The sequence below is a fragment of the Cavia porcellus genome, unplaced genomic scaffold, assembly GCF_034190915.1.
Source record: "Cavia porcellus strain 051 isolate PalLab524CR breed Dunkin Hartley unplaced genomic scaffold, mCavPor4.1 scaffold_6, whole genome shotgun sequence".
Taxonomy (NCBI): Eukaryota; Metazoa; Chordata; class Mammalia; order Rodentia; family Caviidae; genus Cavia; species Cavia porcellus.
This window is the reverse complement of record NW_026947489.1, coordinates 15,153,269-15,166,837: the sequence shown is the minus strand read 5'-3', so window position 1 is coordinate 15,166,837 and position 13,569 is coordinate 15,153,269.

Genomic DNA, 13,569 nt, shown 5'->3' with positions numbered 1-13,569 from the left:
ATATTTTCAACATTAATAATTTATTTGCTTACAAGATCTAAAAAATAACAGCAGAAATAGATTCTTATGTGAACTATAATTAAAATAGAAATAAAAGTTTCCCACAAAAGTAATCTTTACTTCAATTATTATACCTACAGCAGTCTTCACACATGAAAGCAGACTATTCCATACACAGTATTGCTTACACTCACAGCATATGTGTTTGTTTTCCTGTGTTTTTTTGTAGAATATGCTTAACATCTTGCTGGTTTTCCTGTCGTTTGAGGAGATCAAACTTGTGATGTTTCACCTGTGTGTTCACCGGTGTGCTCCGGAATTATTTGTGTAAATACATATTTTTCTTCTGTTATAATTGATCTTTCAGCAATTCTAGTCCCATTTCTCTCTGAAAATTTCTCCATGACATATTGCACTTGTTACTTTCTTTGTAAATTGTGAAACTATTTATGCCTGAAATGTTTGGAATCAGGTAAAACTCAACCATTGGCAAACCCTTTGTGTTTTAAGTGACATCATAGTTGCTGCATGACTTGTCAACAATACCTACTCTGTCTTTGGTTTTGTTGTAAAATGTGACTATTTCTGCCTTCATTTGCTTTGAGGTTTCGCTATAAACTCTTACCACCATGGTATAATGTTGACATTACCAACACTGCTTGGGTTTTCTTCATCATATATCAGGTCAAGGTTATGTCTGTCTGAAATCCAAAGTTTGTACTATACAACGTTCCATTTTGAACCTGCAATATTTCACCAGGAATTTGTGCTTTGTTCTTGAGTATAACTGATGCTCTTTTAGCAAATATAACATCAGTGGGTTATGGTGAACCAAGAATTGCATGTCACACTTTGGTGAGTTTTGAAAGAAGAGCAACAAGTCTGTCCTCAACACCATTTACTACTGTTGTTTTTCTTTCTTGGAGGAAGCTTTTGTTACCAAACTTCAGACAGTTTTGAGGCAAATACATCTCTTCAGTGTCATTGTTCTACAAACTTCAAGGCCACACCCATCACTTCTCCATAAATCCTTTACATTCTGACTATTAGAATGGGGAAGATCTGCTACATCCAGTAGACCTATGAAGGGTTTCAGTTCAGAGAGTGAGGTGTCATCATAAACCTATTTTTGAGTGTTATTATTATTATTAGCCCATATAGAATATTTTACTTGTATTTCATTATTTTTGTATTTCATAATATCTTGCAGCTTATTGTTTGTTACAAAGAATTTCCAGCATTGAATCACAGTGTTATTGAATCCAATAGTTTTCACCCTTGCCAGGAATCTGGTAACATTTTCTGACCTAGTTCTAACACTAGGATCATTCAGGCATGTGTGACCATTTTACAGCATTTCGGTTAGTCAAAAATGTACTGACATTGCTGTTTTCTTCTTCATCTGAGTCAAAACCTTCACTCCCTGTATCTATCACTCTTCCTCTGTCTCACTATTGCACATTTTTAGGCTCGCATAATCAACGTCTGCCATGTTAGTGTACGAGTCACCTGATGACTCATTTTTGGCTTCCCTAAACTTGCAAATTAAAATTTTCATGCATCATTGTACTGAATTGGGCTGACTATAGAAGAAAAATAGAAAGAAAGCATTTGTTAAAACAAATCCTAAGTGCACAGAAATGCAATATGAGTAGTTAAAAATTCACCTGTTACTACTGGGGTGCAGGCACACATACCTTGACACTGTCTAGCTAGTATTCTTCCTGTTTTCCCCAAGCACAGCTGTGGTGAGGCATAATCAGTTGGGAAAGTGCATGTTTACATTACAAAGATATTGCATGGTTCCAACAAGAGGAACCCACTTGGGAAGTTACAGTTTTCTGGTTTTGAGTTACCTGCATCTGTGGTTGGCGGGTATTAATTTTGTAAGTTCTTAGCCAGTTTCCAATGCTATTTCTACTTTGTTCTTCGTTCTCCTCTCCTAAGTTAGACATATACTACACCCACAATTCTAGGAGTTTTGTTTTATTTATTTTTTACTCATTTTTCTCCTTTTGGGGATGCTTTTATTCATTATATTAAAGTTCACTGTTTTTTTTCCCCAGTTGTGCTCAATGCATGGATAAGCCTATCCCAGACATTACTCAGTTTTATTATACTTAGTTTCAAGTATCTCTTTTTGATTCTCTCTTAAATCCTTGTATCTGACTACATTACATGCCTAATTTTATATCAGATACTTTTTCTATTAGGATATTTATCAGATGAATCAGAGTTTGTAAAAACAATCATTTTTGGGTAATTGCAGCATTTGTGTCACACTGAGTGTGGCTTTGGGAGTCTCTTCACATCCCGTTTTCCCTTGCCTGTTCATAGGATGTACATATTTCTGTTAAAAGATAAACGTCTAGTATGGGCAATGGTGCCTGGGATAAACAGGCTTCTAGTGGATGATTTCATGTAAGTTTGTCCGGGAATTTGACTGTGTTTAGTTTTTACTGCTCTCGGTGCCAGAGCCTTCAAATCTTTGGTGTGTGTGTTTTTCCTCCTGTTGATCAGGCTTCCTGAACATACTCTCCTCCAAGGCAGACATTCTGAATCTTGCAGATCTTTGGGTTTTATCCATTGCTGTTGTATGGGAATCCTGTTAATATAGTCTTAAGGTAATATTTTATAATTTGCTATCAAATCTATTATAGTGGGAAAAGTTCTGTATGCTAGTATGAAGTACAGTAAAGTGAAATCAACTATGACATAGAGGAAAATAAAAGCAAGTTACAGAAGAGGATGTGTGGTAGGAGGACAGTTACTTACACTTTCAGAAAGAGCAACAGAAAGAAAAAATAAGCCTAAATAACATGGTCTTTTCCTCATGCAGGCAGAGAACTAGGTGGAAGAGGCAATGTGAAAGTGTGTTTGAATATTTTTCATTAGATATCTTGATGATGAATACTTTATATGTCTTTTAAAATTAAGCAGGCAAAAAGGAAGAAAATCTTTAAATTTAAAAAAGGTTAAATGAGTGGAGAACTCTATCAAATGATGGCATGACCACACAGTAAGAGTAATTATTTTAAAATGACTTTAGACATAATATTTCAAGATTTGTGCAACACTTATAAAAGATTTATTCAATTTATTGGTCCTCTATTCCCTCCAGGTTAGAAACTCCCACAGTAAAACATTTTATATAAATTTGGTTCTACATCTTACAAACAAAAGATAAAAAGAAAATGTATAAACAGACAGTGATATCATATATGAATATTTGGTTTTTAATTAAAAGAAATATGAGGAATTTGTAACAGTTGGGTCTTGAATTTAACATGCATGCCCGTTTTTATAATCCTTTTATAAGTCCCCACAGGTACTACTTGGGCTCTTAAATGATGGAGTTTTTGTTTTCATATTTCTTTAACAATTTTTAAAAAGGCAATAACACTATTCACATAGGTATATTTTCAAATCTGTTCTCTTAGCCACAAAATCTCATCTACTTTTTTTATGATTTGCAAGAACACACGAATGGGCACACAGAGAATTACTCAATTTTCTTATGCTTTGTGGCTAATTAAATACGGACTTTCTGTTGAAATGGGAGGTGTCAAATTTTATAGTTACAATTAATTGCAGATGCAGAATCATACTGGCTGAAAGCTAGGATGCCATCACATAATTGGTTGGCTAGACAGCTCTGCTTAGTGGAGTGGGTGGAGTACAAGCCCTTTACCCCAGGGCTGGTGTCTTCATCCTTGCTGTAAACAGTCATCTCTGAAAATACTCTATCCTCATTGTTAGCTGTATTTTTCCTAGTCTCTGTGTCTGCCATATTTGTCACTTTCACATGCATGGGACAAATACCCAAAACTCACATTGTAAAGGAGGAGAGATTTGTTTGGCTCACAATTTTCAGAGGAATTAGTGACCCTGTATTTGTGGACACCACGGAGGAAAAGGCCCAGCAGAGGGGCTCGATGAAGGAAAGCTGCTCATTCCATAAGTAAGAAGAGAGAGAGAGAGAGAGAGAGAGAGAGAGAGAGAGAGAGAGAGACAGAGAGAGAGAGAGAGAGAGAGAGAGAGAGAGAGCGAGAGAGGTCACATCCCATGCCAAGCTCTCCCACCAGGCCCGCATCCTAAAGGCAACTACTGAACTCATCAATGGATGAATCTACTGATCCATGATTCAGTCATCATCAGACATGAAATTTGTGGATGGTGGGGCATTTTAGATCTAAACTATTGCATCCCCTAATATTATGCTTCTTACAGCTCTTGAGCTCTTTAGCTATCTCAAGATCCAATACTTTGTTGTACATATCTGTCTGGAGGCAGGCTGATGACCAAGGAAGCATTAGAAGTTCTGGTGTTTTAGTTGTTAAAATACTAATTCTTTTCCCTGAATACTGTCAGAACCTTCTGACAAGCAGCATCACCTGGTTCTTAATGCTAGCATTCTGAGGGTGCAGAGCATCCCTTCCCAAGACACTGGGGCCATCCGGGGTTCACGATTCTCTCTCTGTTTTGAGAGTGTGTGTATGTGTGAGTAGAGTGTGTGTGTGTGGGATCCTGAAACATGCTCTTGGCCCTGACTTCAAATGTTCTGATATTTCTGCTCTCTGGCCTGACATTAAGCAGACTATCTTTTGGATTAAGTTTCAATTCCATGAAGAGGATCTTTTCAGTTTGTGAACTCTGTGTGCCCTGAATGTAGACACACACACACACACACACACACACACACACACACACACAGCCCTAGGAACAATCCAAGGAAGCAATTTGTCATTCTCAGCATCACATAAATCTGAAAATCTATGAGGAGTGAATGCGGCAGAGGTCATAGTGGTGGAGCCAGCCTGCTGAGGCTGCTGTGGGCCATCATAAGCTGGGAGGACCCGTTCAGAGCTCTGCCAAGTGTACTTCATGGAGAGGGAAAGGAAGGAGCAATGCCATCAGCAGCATGGTGACTGAAGTTAAATGGTGCTTAGAAAGTGCTATTACATATATTTTCTTGTTTCATCTCTGTACTTATTCTGTATATTGATGAATAAGCCTCAAGGTGCTAGGCAGTTTGTCAAGGATGGATAGGTGCTTCATTGGTTCTTTCACTTAATAACTCATCCATCTTTTACTAAGATCTCATTTTGAGTTAGTCACTGTGTTATATGCCTAAGATATATTTTTTAGAAAAACAAGCATGGTTTTCCTTCTCAGAGAGTTTATTAAATAGTGGAACCCAGTGTATGAAGTGTATGAATAATCATACCAGTAGTTGAATGAGAACAGAATGAGGTAGGTGTTGCAAAGGAAAGGAATTTTGATCATGCAGAAACCATTGCATAGGAACATTACTCAGACACACTGGGTCATTGAGAAAGTACCAATGGACATAAGTAAGAAGGGTGGGGAGAGTCAGCCAGGTGGGAAGGGTCCTGTCCAGAAAAAGCATTCTAGATCAAAGGTCCTGCATCTAGGCCAGTATGGCCCTGATCAGAGACCAACATGAAGAGTGAATTCAGAGCAGAGAGGATCAATGGAAAAGCTGTATATCTATTTGGTCACGATTCTTAAAGCAGTGGAAAATTGCTATAAAAATCTCCTAAAAGCCAGATGGACAAACGGCTTGAAGGCAATGTCAGTTATTATCAGTCGTTCATGCAAACTTTAACTTGGTTATGGGCAGCACATATGGGGATATCTGGATAAATTTCAAGTTTATTTTGGAGGCAATATCAATAGTACTTGGTGGATAAAAACAAAAGTCTATGAAAATAACAAAGGTGATTCCTGGTTTTGTGGTGTTTGTAGTTGAAAAGCAACTGTCATTCAGAAGTCAGAAAGCCAAAGGAGGGCTGCTTTGGGATGTGGAGAGATTCAGTTTGATCCTGGTTTGGGCAGCATGCAGGCCTCCAAAGGGAGATTTTGAATGAATGTCGAGCATGTAGGACTTTGGATGGAAGCTGGGCAATGGGGTGGTACCTGGCAACATGGGTGAAGATGATATTCCTGGAGTGAGTCATAGTGAGGAAAAATAGGAGTGTAGACACAGCTTTGAGACTTGGTAAGGTGAGTAGGGCGAGAGGTATCAGCCTGCCAATGTTTCCAAGAGAAAGAAGCCAGATGGTGGAATGATATGCAAAGCTCCCTGCATGGCAAGGAAGATATTTTTATAAGGAGAGGGAGCAGTTTCAAAGGCCTGTGGTAAGACGAGCACCAAAGAGTATTTCTTAAGGCTGTGATCACCCAGAGCCTCTCAATGGGAACTTCCCGTGGGCTTTATTCTTCCATGAGAAGAAAACACACTTTTCACACTTTTCAGACTACTGCATTTCCTTCCATTGCCTTCTTTCCTCTTTCTCTGCCATCTACTCAAAGAGTTTCATCCCTGTTGGGAGCCGCGTCTGTGATAGCTCGCCTTGCGCGGCGGACGTGCGGCCTGTGGTAAAGAGCAAAGCCTGAGGTAGATTACCCCTCCCATCGAATATGTTAGTTTCCTGCTTACCGCGTAAACAACCCGCTCAACAATATAGTCTGCCTGGCAACTGATGATGTTAGCCAATCAGCTTGCCTTGCTTACTTTAACATGATTGGACACTGTACCCGTATATATACCGGTGCCACCCCTGGGCGGAAGAAGAAGCCAGGTAGAAGCCCAGAAGTAAAAGCCCAAAAGGAGCCGCGGAGAGCGGACCGGTAGAGGCTTTGGGGCAGACTGAAGCACAAAAGGAGCCGCGGGGAGCGGACCAGAGGAGGCTTCAGCTGGGAGAACCCAGGGCAGGCTGTACGGAGAAGGAAAATAAAAAGAAAAGGTTGTCCACTACCAGACTTTGTCGTGTGTCCTTCCTGCCGGCCGGGAGCGGACATCGACATTTGGAGGCCCGCCCGGGGACTGATCACCCCCGAGACGTGGAAGTGGACAACGCTCCAGTACAGAGCTGCGAGACAGGTGAGTTGGGGATAAGCCTGGGCTCTGGGTGGCGCGCACCTACAGGGCTTTTAGACTCCCCTCAGGCTCACGCGTAAGTGGCGGATTCCTTGGGCCTCACGCGGTGAGTAACATATTAAAAGATGGGAAACATGTTAGGTAGCAACACTAAGAGCGAGGGTGGTTGTGGAGAAAGCTCTCAAGAGCTTACAAAAGTACGCAGGGTATCTGAGCAGGCCCAGTCAGGGAGCTCCCGAGAGGGGTCCGTCAAGGGGAACAAGGATGCTAAGGAGGAGGACGGGGCTCTAGCCTCGGAGTCGTCTGACTCCGAGGACAAGGGAAAGTTGAATGGCAAGGAGGCCAAAGAGACCAGCTGTCAGGAGCCTAAATCGCTCAATAAGGAGTCGCAGGGTTCTTTTCCAGCGTTGCCCCGCGAATTGCGCTCTGCTCAACCTGGTCTGCGGAGGAGTAGAGAGCTCCTGAGCGCTCCCCGGCGCGAGAGGGAGGCGAAGCCTTCCGCCCCACCTTGGGGGCCGTTTCCGGAGGCGATTCCTCGCCACGAGGCGGCCGCCTGGGAGCTCTCTCCCCTTTCGCCAGAACAGGAAGTGATGCACGGGCCCCCATTTTCCGCCCAATCACGGCCGCTGTCTTATGCTCCGCCGCCGGCGGGTCGGTATTTTTACAGGCGGCTTTGGCAGGGGGGACGCTTGTCTCATGAGGTACATCCACCTGGGATAGATAGTGGCCCCTACGGGATATTTCCTGTACAAGTAGCTATGGGCCAGGGACGCAATGTATGGGAGCCTTTTGAGATAAAGCAGATTAGAGAACTTAAAAATGCAGTTACAACCTTTGGGCCGACTGCGCCTTACACCATTGCCATGCTGGAGAATCTGTCTTCTGGGCCCCTCACCCCCGCGGACTGGATTCAGCTGGCAAAGGCGTGTCTGCCCTCGGGTAGTTACCTGGATTGGCGAGCCTGGTACACAGAGTTCTCTGCCGAGCAGGCTGAGAAAAACGCCGGTCGAGGAAATGGGAGCTGGGGATTTAGCTCAGCGGCATAAGTGCCTGCCTTGCAAGCAGGCAGTCGTGAGTTCGATCCCTGGTACCAACTAAAAAAAAAAAAAAAAAAAAAAAAAAAAAAAAAAAAAAAAACCGAAAAAGATAAAAATAAAAAATAAAAAACAAAAAGGGGGAGTAAGCCAAGGCCTGCCTCCAAAGGCACGGTTATCTATGACAGGACAATGGATGGGCCCGGATCCAGTGGTCAGCTGGAACCGAGGCGCGGTTTGTGTTTTCCCACAGGAACCGGGACGAGAACCACTGTGGATACCGGAGAGACTGACACGGGCAACAAAGCCCTCGACTGAAGATCAGACCTGCCCTACTGGAGATCCATCACAGACCAACCAATAAGATGAATAGAAATAGCGGTAGCCCGAAATGGACAAGAAGATCCTCAGGCATATGCATGGCTTGCTCAATCGGCCCACGACCGAGTCTAGATATGGCGGGCATCCCTCATTCTCCTCCATAAGGTGACAATACACAGCAGGGTAGGTGAGTCAATGACGGGTAAGAGCATGCCTCCCCAGCACGACTCGACCTAAGCCAGGCCCTACCCCATCCTGCACGTAAGCCGCTGGACTGTTAGATGCTGCCCAGGTCTAAATTTCTCTCCGAGGGGATTTCTTTACGGAGAGGAAATGAGTGCAAGCTTGTGTGCATCCAGGTTCCGTCCAGTTTGTGCCTGGCCCTAGAAAAAGGACGAGGGCCTCAGGGCCTTGGCAGACCATGGCATGGCCAACCAGGGTCTAAGCCAAGGACCTACGGTGGGCCTACACATAGGGCATAAGCCTCTGCACCCAGTCCAGGAAGGGCTACGATGCGCACATTCATAAAAAATAAAATAGGGGGAGATGTTGGGAGCCGCGTCTGTGATAGCTCGCCTTGCGCGGCGGACGTGCGGCCTGTGGTAAAGAGCAAAGCCTGAGGTAGATTACCCCTCCCATCGAATATGTTAGTTTCCTGCTTACCGCGTAAACAACCCGCTCAACAATATAGTCTGCCTGGCAACTGATGATGTTAGCCAATCAGCTTGCCTTGCTTACTTTAACATGATTGGACACTGTACCCGTATATATACCGGTGCCACCCCTGGGCGGAAGAAGAAGCCAGGTAGAAGCCCAGAAGTAAAAGCCCAAAAGGAGCCGCGGAGAGCGGACCGGTAGAGGCTTTGGGGCAGACTGAAGCACAAAAGGAGCCGCGGGGAGCGGACCAGAGGAGGCTTCAGCTGGGAGAACCCAGGGCAGGCTGTACGGAGAAGGAAAATAAAAAGAAAAGGTTGTCCACTACCAGACTTTGTCGTGTGTCCTTCCTGCCTGCCGGGAGCGGACATCGACACATCCCCTTCACTTCTGTACTACTTCTAGTTACATATTGCACTCTGGTGGTGTTTTGTACAGGAGTGATTCACATATTGCAATTCACTTTTTATTTTTACTGATATGTTAATGTTCTACGTAGGCAAAACGTTCATACCCCAAATTTATAAAAATTCATGTATACTTTAACATTAACCATTATAAGTCTTTGCATTTTACATTAATATTTAATTCATCAGTAATTAATTTTGATGTAAATATGAGGTAAAGATGTAACTTTGGCTTTACATTGCTAAGTCACGGAAATAATTTTCCATCCCTGACATTAGTGTTTCTAGACCATAATTTCCAGCCTCATCTTCATTAGATTGGAGCTTCTAAAGGGGAGTCAGCACCAGTCTCCCTTGTGGTTACCTATGGAGTACAGGGCTCAGTCCTAGGGAACAAAACATTGTAGGGGTTCTTTCCCTTTTGTCAGGTGTGTAGTAAAGGAACAGACCCTATACAAGGAGGGAGACAATATATACATTGTGCCATGAAGGTAATTACAGATTACAGTTTAAAAAGAGGAGAAAACATGTAATTAAGGTAAAATAAAGTGTCTGCATAAATTTAGATATTTGTAGACTATTCTGTGAATACAGAGAGTTTCTTAACATTTCTGGGAAACGAGGATGAAACAAAATACTCAACACTCAAAGATGAGATAAAAGGGGAAAGATTTTATTTAGCTCACAGTCTGTAGAGGTTTCAGTCCATAATTGGCTGGTATCAAGGCAGAGTGACACGTGGCAGAGAGGCAACATGGCAGCAGATGACAGCAAAAGCAAGAGAGAGCAAGGAGAAGGGACTAGCCTCTCTCTGTCCCTTGCACTGTATGCAGGCTACCTACCTAGTATGGATGTAGCACTCATAACTTTAATCTCAGCATTGGACGGTAAAACAGTTGCAAACTCTATATTAAGCTTCCTCTGAAAAGCCCACCTTCCATGACTGCATGAGGCCCTGGGGAACATCTAGACACAAATCCTAACAGTGAGAATTGACATCATTTAAACTATGTCTAGTAGGGAAGCAGGAGTGATCTAGGTGGAGGGTGAGCACATTTGAACATGGTAAGGGAAAGGACAGCATGCACACAAATGAGCATCACAGGGCACCGGCCCTTTGAGGAATGAACTGAGGTTTATCAAGGCTGGCAGTTTCTGAGAGCACAAGAAGCCCACACCAGAGAGGAGCAGTGAACAGCAAGGTGTTGGGCAGAACAACTGAATCTACATCTTGGAGCCAGCAGGAGGGGAACAGATCCATGGAGAGTTTTCATAAAACTCGTTTTCCACTGTGAGAAGTTGGTACACTCACATAGCATGTCTTAATTCCTTTTTTTTACCCTTCCCTTCTCTTCCTCTCCCAATTTCTTGATCTCCCTTCCTTTCATTTTGTACATATTTACAGTACATAATGATCACATTCCTTGTGTCAAGTTGCTATATGTACATATTGTATTTTAATTTCTCTTTCATTCCTTTTCCTTTTCCTCTCCCTTTTGAAAAGATCTATCTCCCTATTTCCGATTATCTATCTTTTATGTTGCTCTTTATTATACTTTGGGATTCTCCTAGAAAATCATGCAATACTTAAGCTTGTGAGTCTAATTTGTTTCACTTCAGGTTATGATCTCAAAGTACACTCATTTTTCTACAAATGACTCATTTTTCTGTCTTTATGTCAGAATAATAGTCCATAATATGTAGATACCACATTATCCTTATTCATTTATCTCTTGATGGACATATAGGCCAACTTCCAGATTTAGCTATCACAAAATGTGCTCTTATAAATACAAGTATTCACGTGTCACTGTATTGAAGACAATACGATGTCTTCAACTCCTTCAGGAAGAACTGTGGTTTTTGTAGATTACCCAAATAGCATCAGATAGACAAAGTGGGAGGAGACTGGAGAGAGGAATCAGTTATACATTTTGCAATAGTACAAGGCTGGAGACAAATTTAACTGGAGTCAAATACATTTTACCAGTCTTGTCTTGACTCTTCCCTGCATAAAGCACCAGCTTCCTAACTAGTGTTCCTATTCCCACCTTTGGCTCCTTTAGACTTTCTAGGGCAGCAACCTCCGCGACCTTCTGGAAATTTAAGCAAGAATCTGATTATGTTTCTTTTCTTTTCAAAACCTTCTAGAGACCCCATTTTTTCCCTAGCAACAGGCATGGTCCTTACAGTGGTCCAATAGTCCTGATCTATTTTATCTTGAAAGACTCTGTCTATTGCTCAGTTCCAGACATGGTGTACCCTTGTTATCCTTCCAACATGAAAGGACATTCTTGCCTTGACCCTATAAACCAGGTGCTGCTTTGGTCTGGGGTGTTCTTTCCCCCACAAACCTGCATAGCAAACTCTGGTGCTTTCTTCAAGACTTGGAGCAAATGTCACGTTGGCTACCACATTTAAATTTTAATCTACCCTGAACTCTTATTTCTGCACACTCAGCTCTAAACCTCACTCCTAGTACTTGACACCTTCAACTGTAATAAATAGCCAACTAAATTATTAATTGTCACATCCACTTCTTTCTCCGAAGATCTATGTACACATCTCTCTATTTGGATCATGATACATTTCAATTACCTTAGAGAGCAGCTGAACACAGTACGCATAAATAAATCTCACTAGTGAAAAATTAATGGCTAAGCTGATGAAGAAGGAAGGATAAATCCTTTACGTAGTTTTAGGATGCAGTGGGCTGCAGAAGACAATTGGAGAGATGTAGAAGACACAGGAAACCGAGAGGAGTATAGTGTGGCTGTTATTTTGTGATTGAAGGTATCTTTATTCCAATAAGGAAAAATTAAGATGAGTATATTTCATAAACTAATGGATAAAAGACCACGATCTCCCTGAATGGTGTGTTCTCTTTGAGAAGAATATAGGACTTACAATGACAGGCTGTTGAGAATGATTAAATTATTAGTACTGATAAGGCTCTAGGATTATTAATTGGAAGTGGATCTCTTAATTTCCAACTTCTGCATTTAATATTAATAAAATATAATCATAAGAGGATTTAGGATAGAAAGATTCCAATAATTATCTATATTTACATATAGATTTACCAAGTGTGGGCTGCAGACAAACAGCTTCCCCCACACACTGGACACTTGTTGGAAATGCAGAGTATCAGCCTTCGTTCAGAATACTGGACCACCTTTTTCATTTTAGTAACATCCTCGAGTGATGAGCATTCTCTTTGGAGTTTGGACAGGGAAGCCACGCAACTTTCAGCTTCAAAACATCTCTGCTTCCTGTTGCCTGATTTAGAGAAATTCATGGTTCATGCAGAAAACTGCGGCAAGAAAAGGCATAAATCATAAAATCTTATTTTGCTTGATGCTTTCTATGCTACCACTGCTCTGACTTCCTCTGTTGTAGACTTTGGAAGGCTATGTGTCCTTTGGCTTAGGCTCAAGTTCTGTGCTTCCAAGGAGAAAAGACAGTGACAAACTCTAAAGCTATTGCTCATATGCAAAGGCACTTGTGGAAATCAACTATAGCTTCTAGAGACAAGAGTATAAAGGATATACTTAATTCACAAAACTAGTCCTTTTTATTAATGTAGCACCAGTGCCTTTTTACTGAATTAAACTATATTCCCTGCCTTTTTCTTTTAGTATTGCCTTTTGTTCTGTTCAGTTCTTCCCTTTTTCTTTCATCTTTCTTTCTTTCTTTCTTTCTTTCTTTCTTTCTTTCTTTCTTTCTTTCTTTCTTTCTTTCTTTCTTCTTTCCTTCCTTCCTTCCTTCCTTCCTTCCTTCCTTCCTTCCTTCCTTTTTCCCTCTCTCTCCATCTCTTTCTTTCTTTCCAAAACAGATGATTACTAAGTAAGTTGTCCAGTGCTATTGTTTAAATAAAAAATGACACCCAAACTCTCATGCTCACAAGCTGGGTTTAGGAAAGGTGATTGGACGGCAGGTGTCTTATAGCTGAATATGCTCTTAGGAGGTGAGAGCTCATCAGAAGAGCAGGTCACTTCAATAATAACCTGGAAGGACATATTTCCCTCCTTGGCTCCCTTCTTTGCTCTCTGATTCCTGGCCACCATGACTTGAGTAATTTTCTTCTGCCAAATCTCTTTTGCCATTCTATTTCTGTCTTGAAACCTGCTGATTAGGGACCATAACTATGAGCCAAAGTAAACATCTTCTTTAAACTGTGGGTTTCAACTACCTACACTGAGAAAAAAGGAAATCACTAAGAGAGATTTTGATACTGAAAGTTGCATCC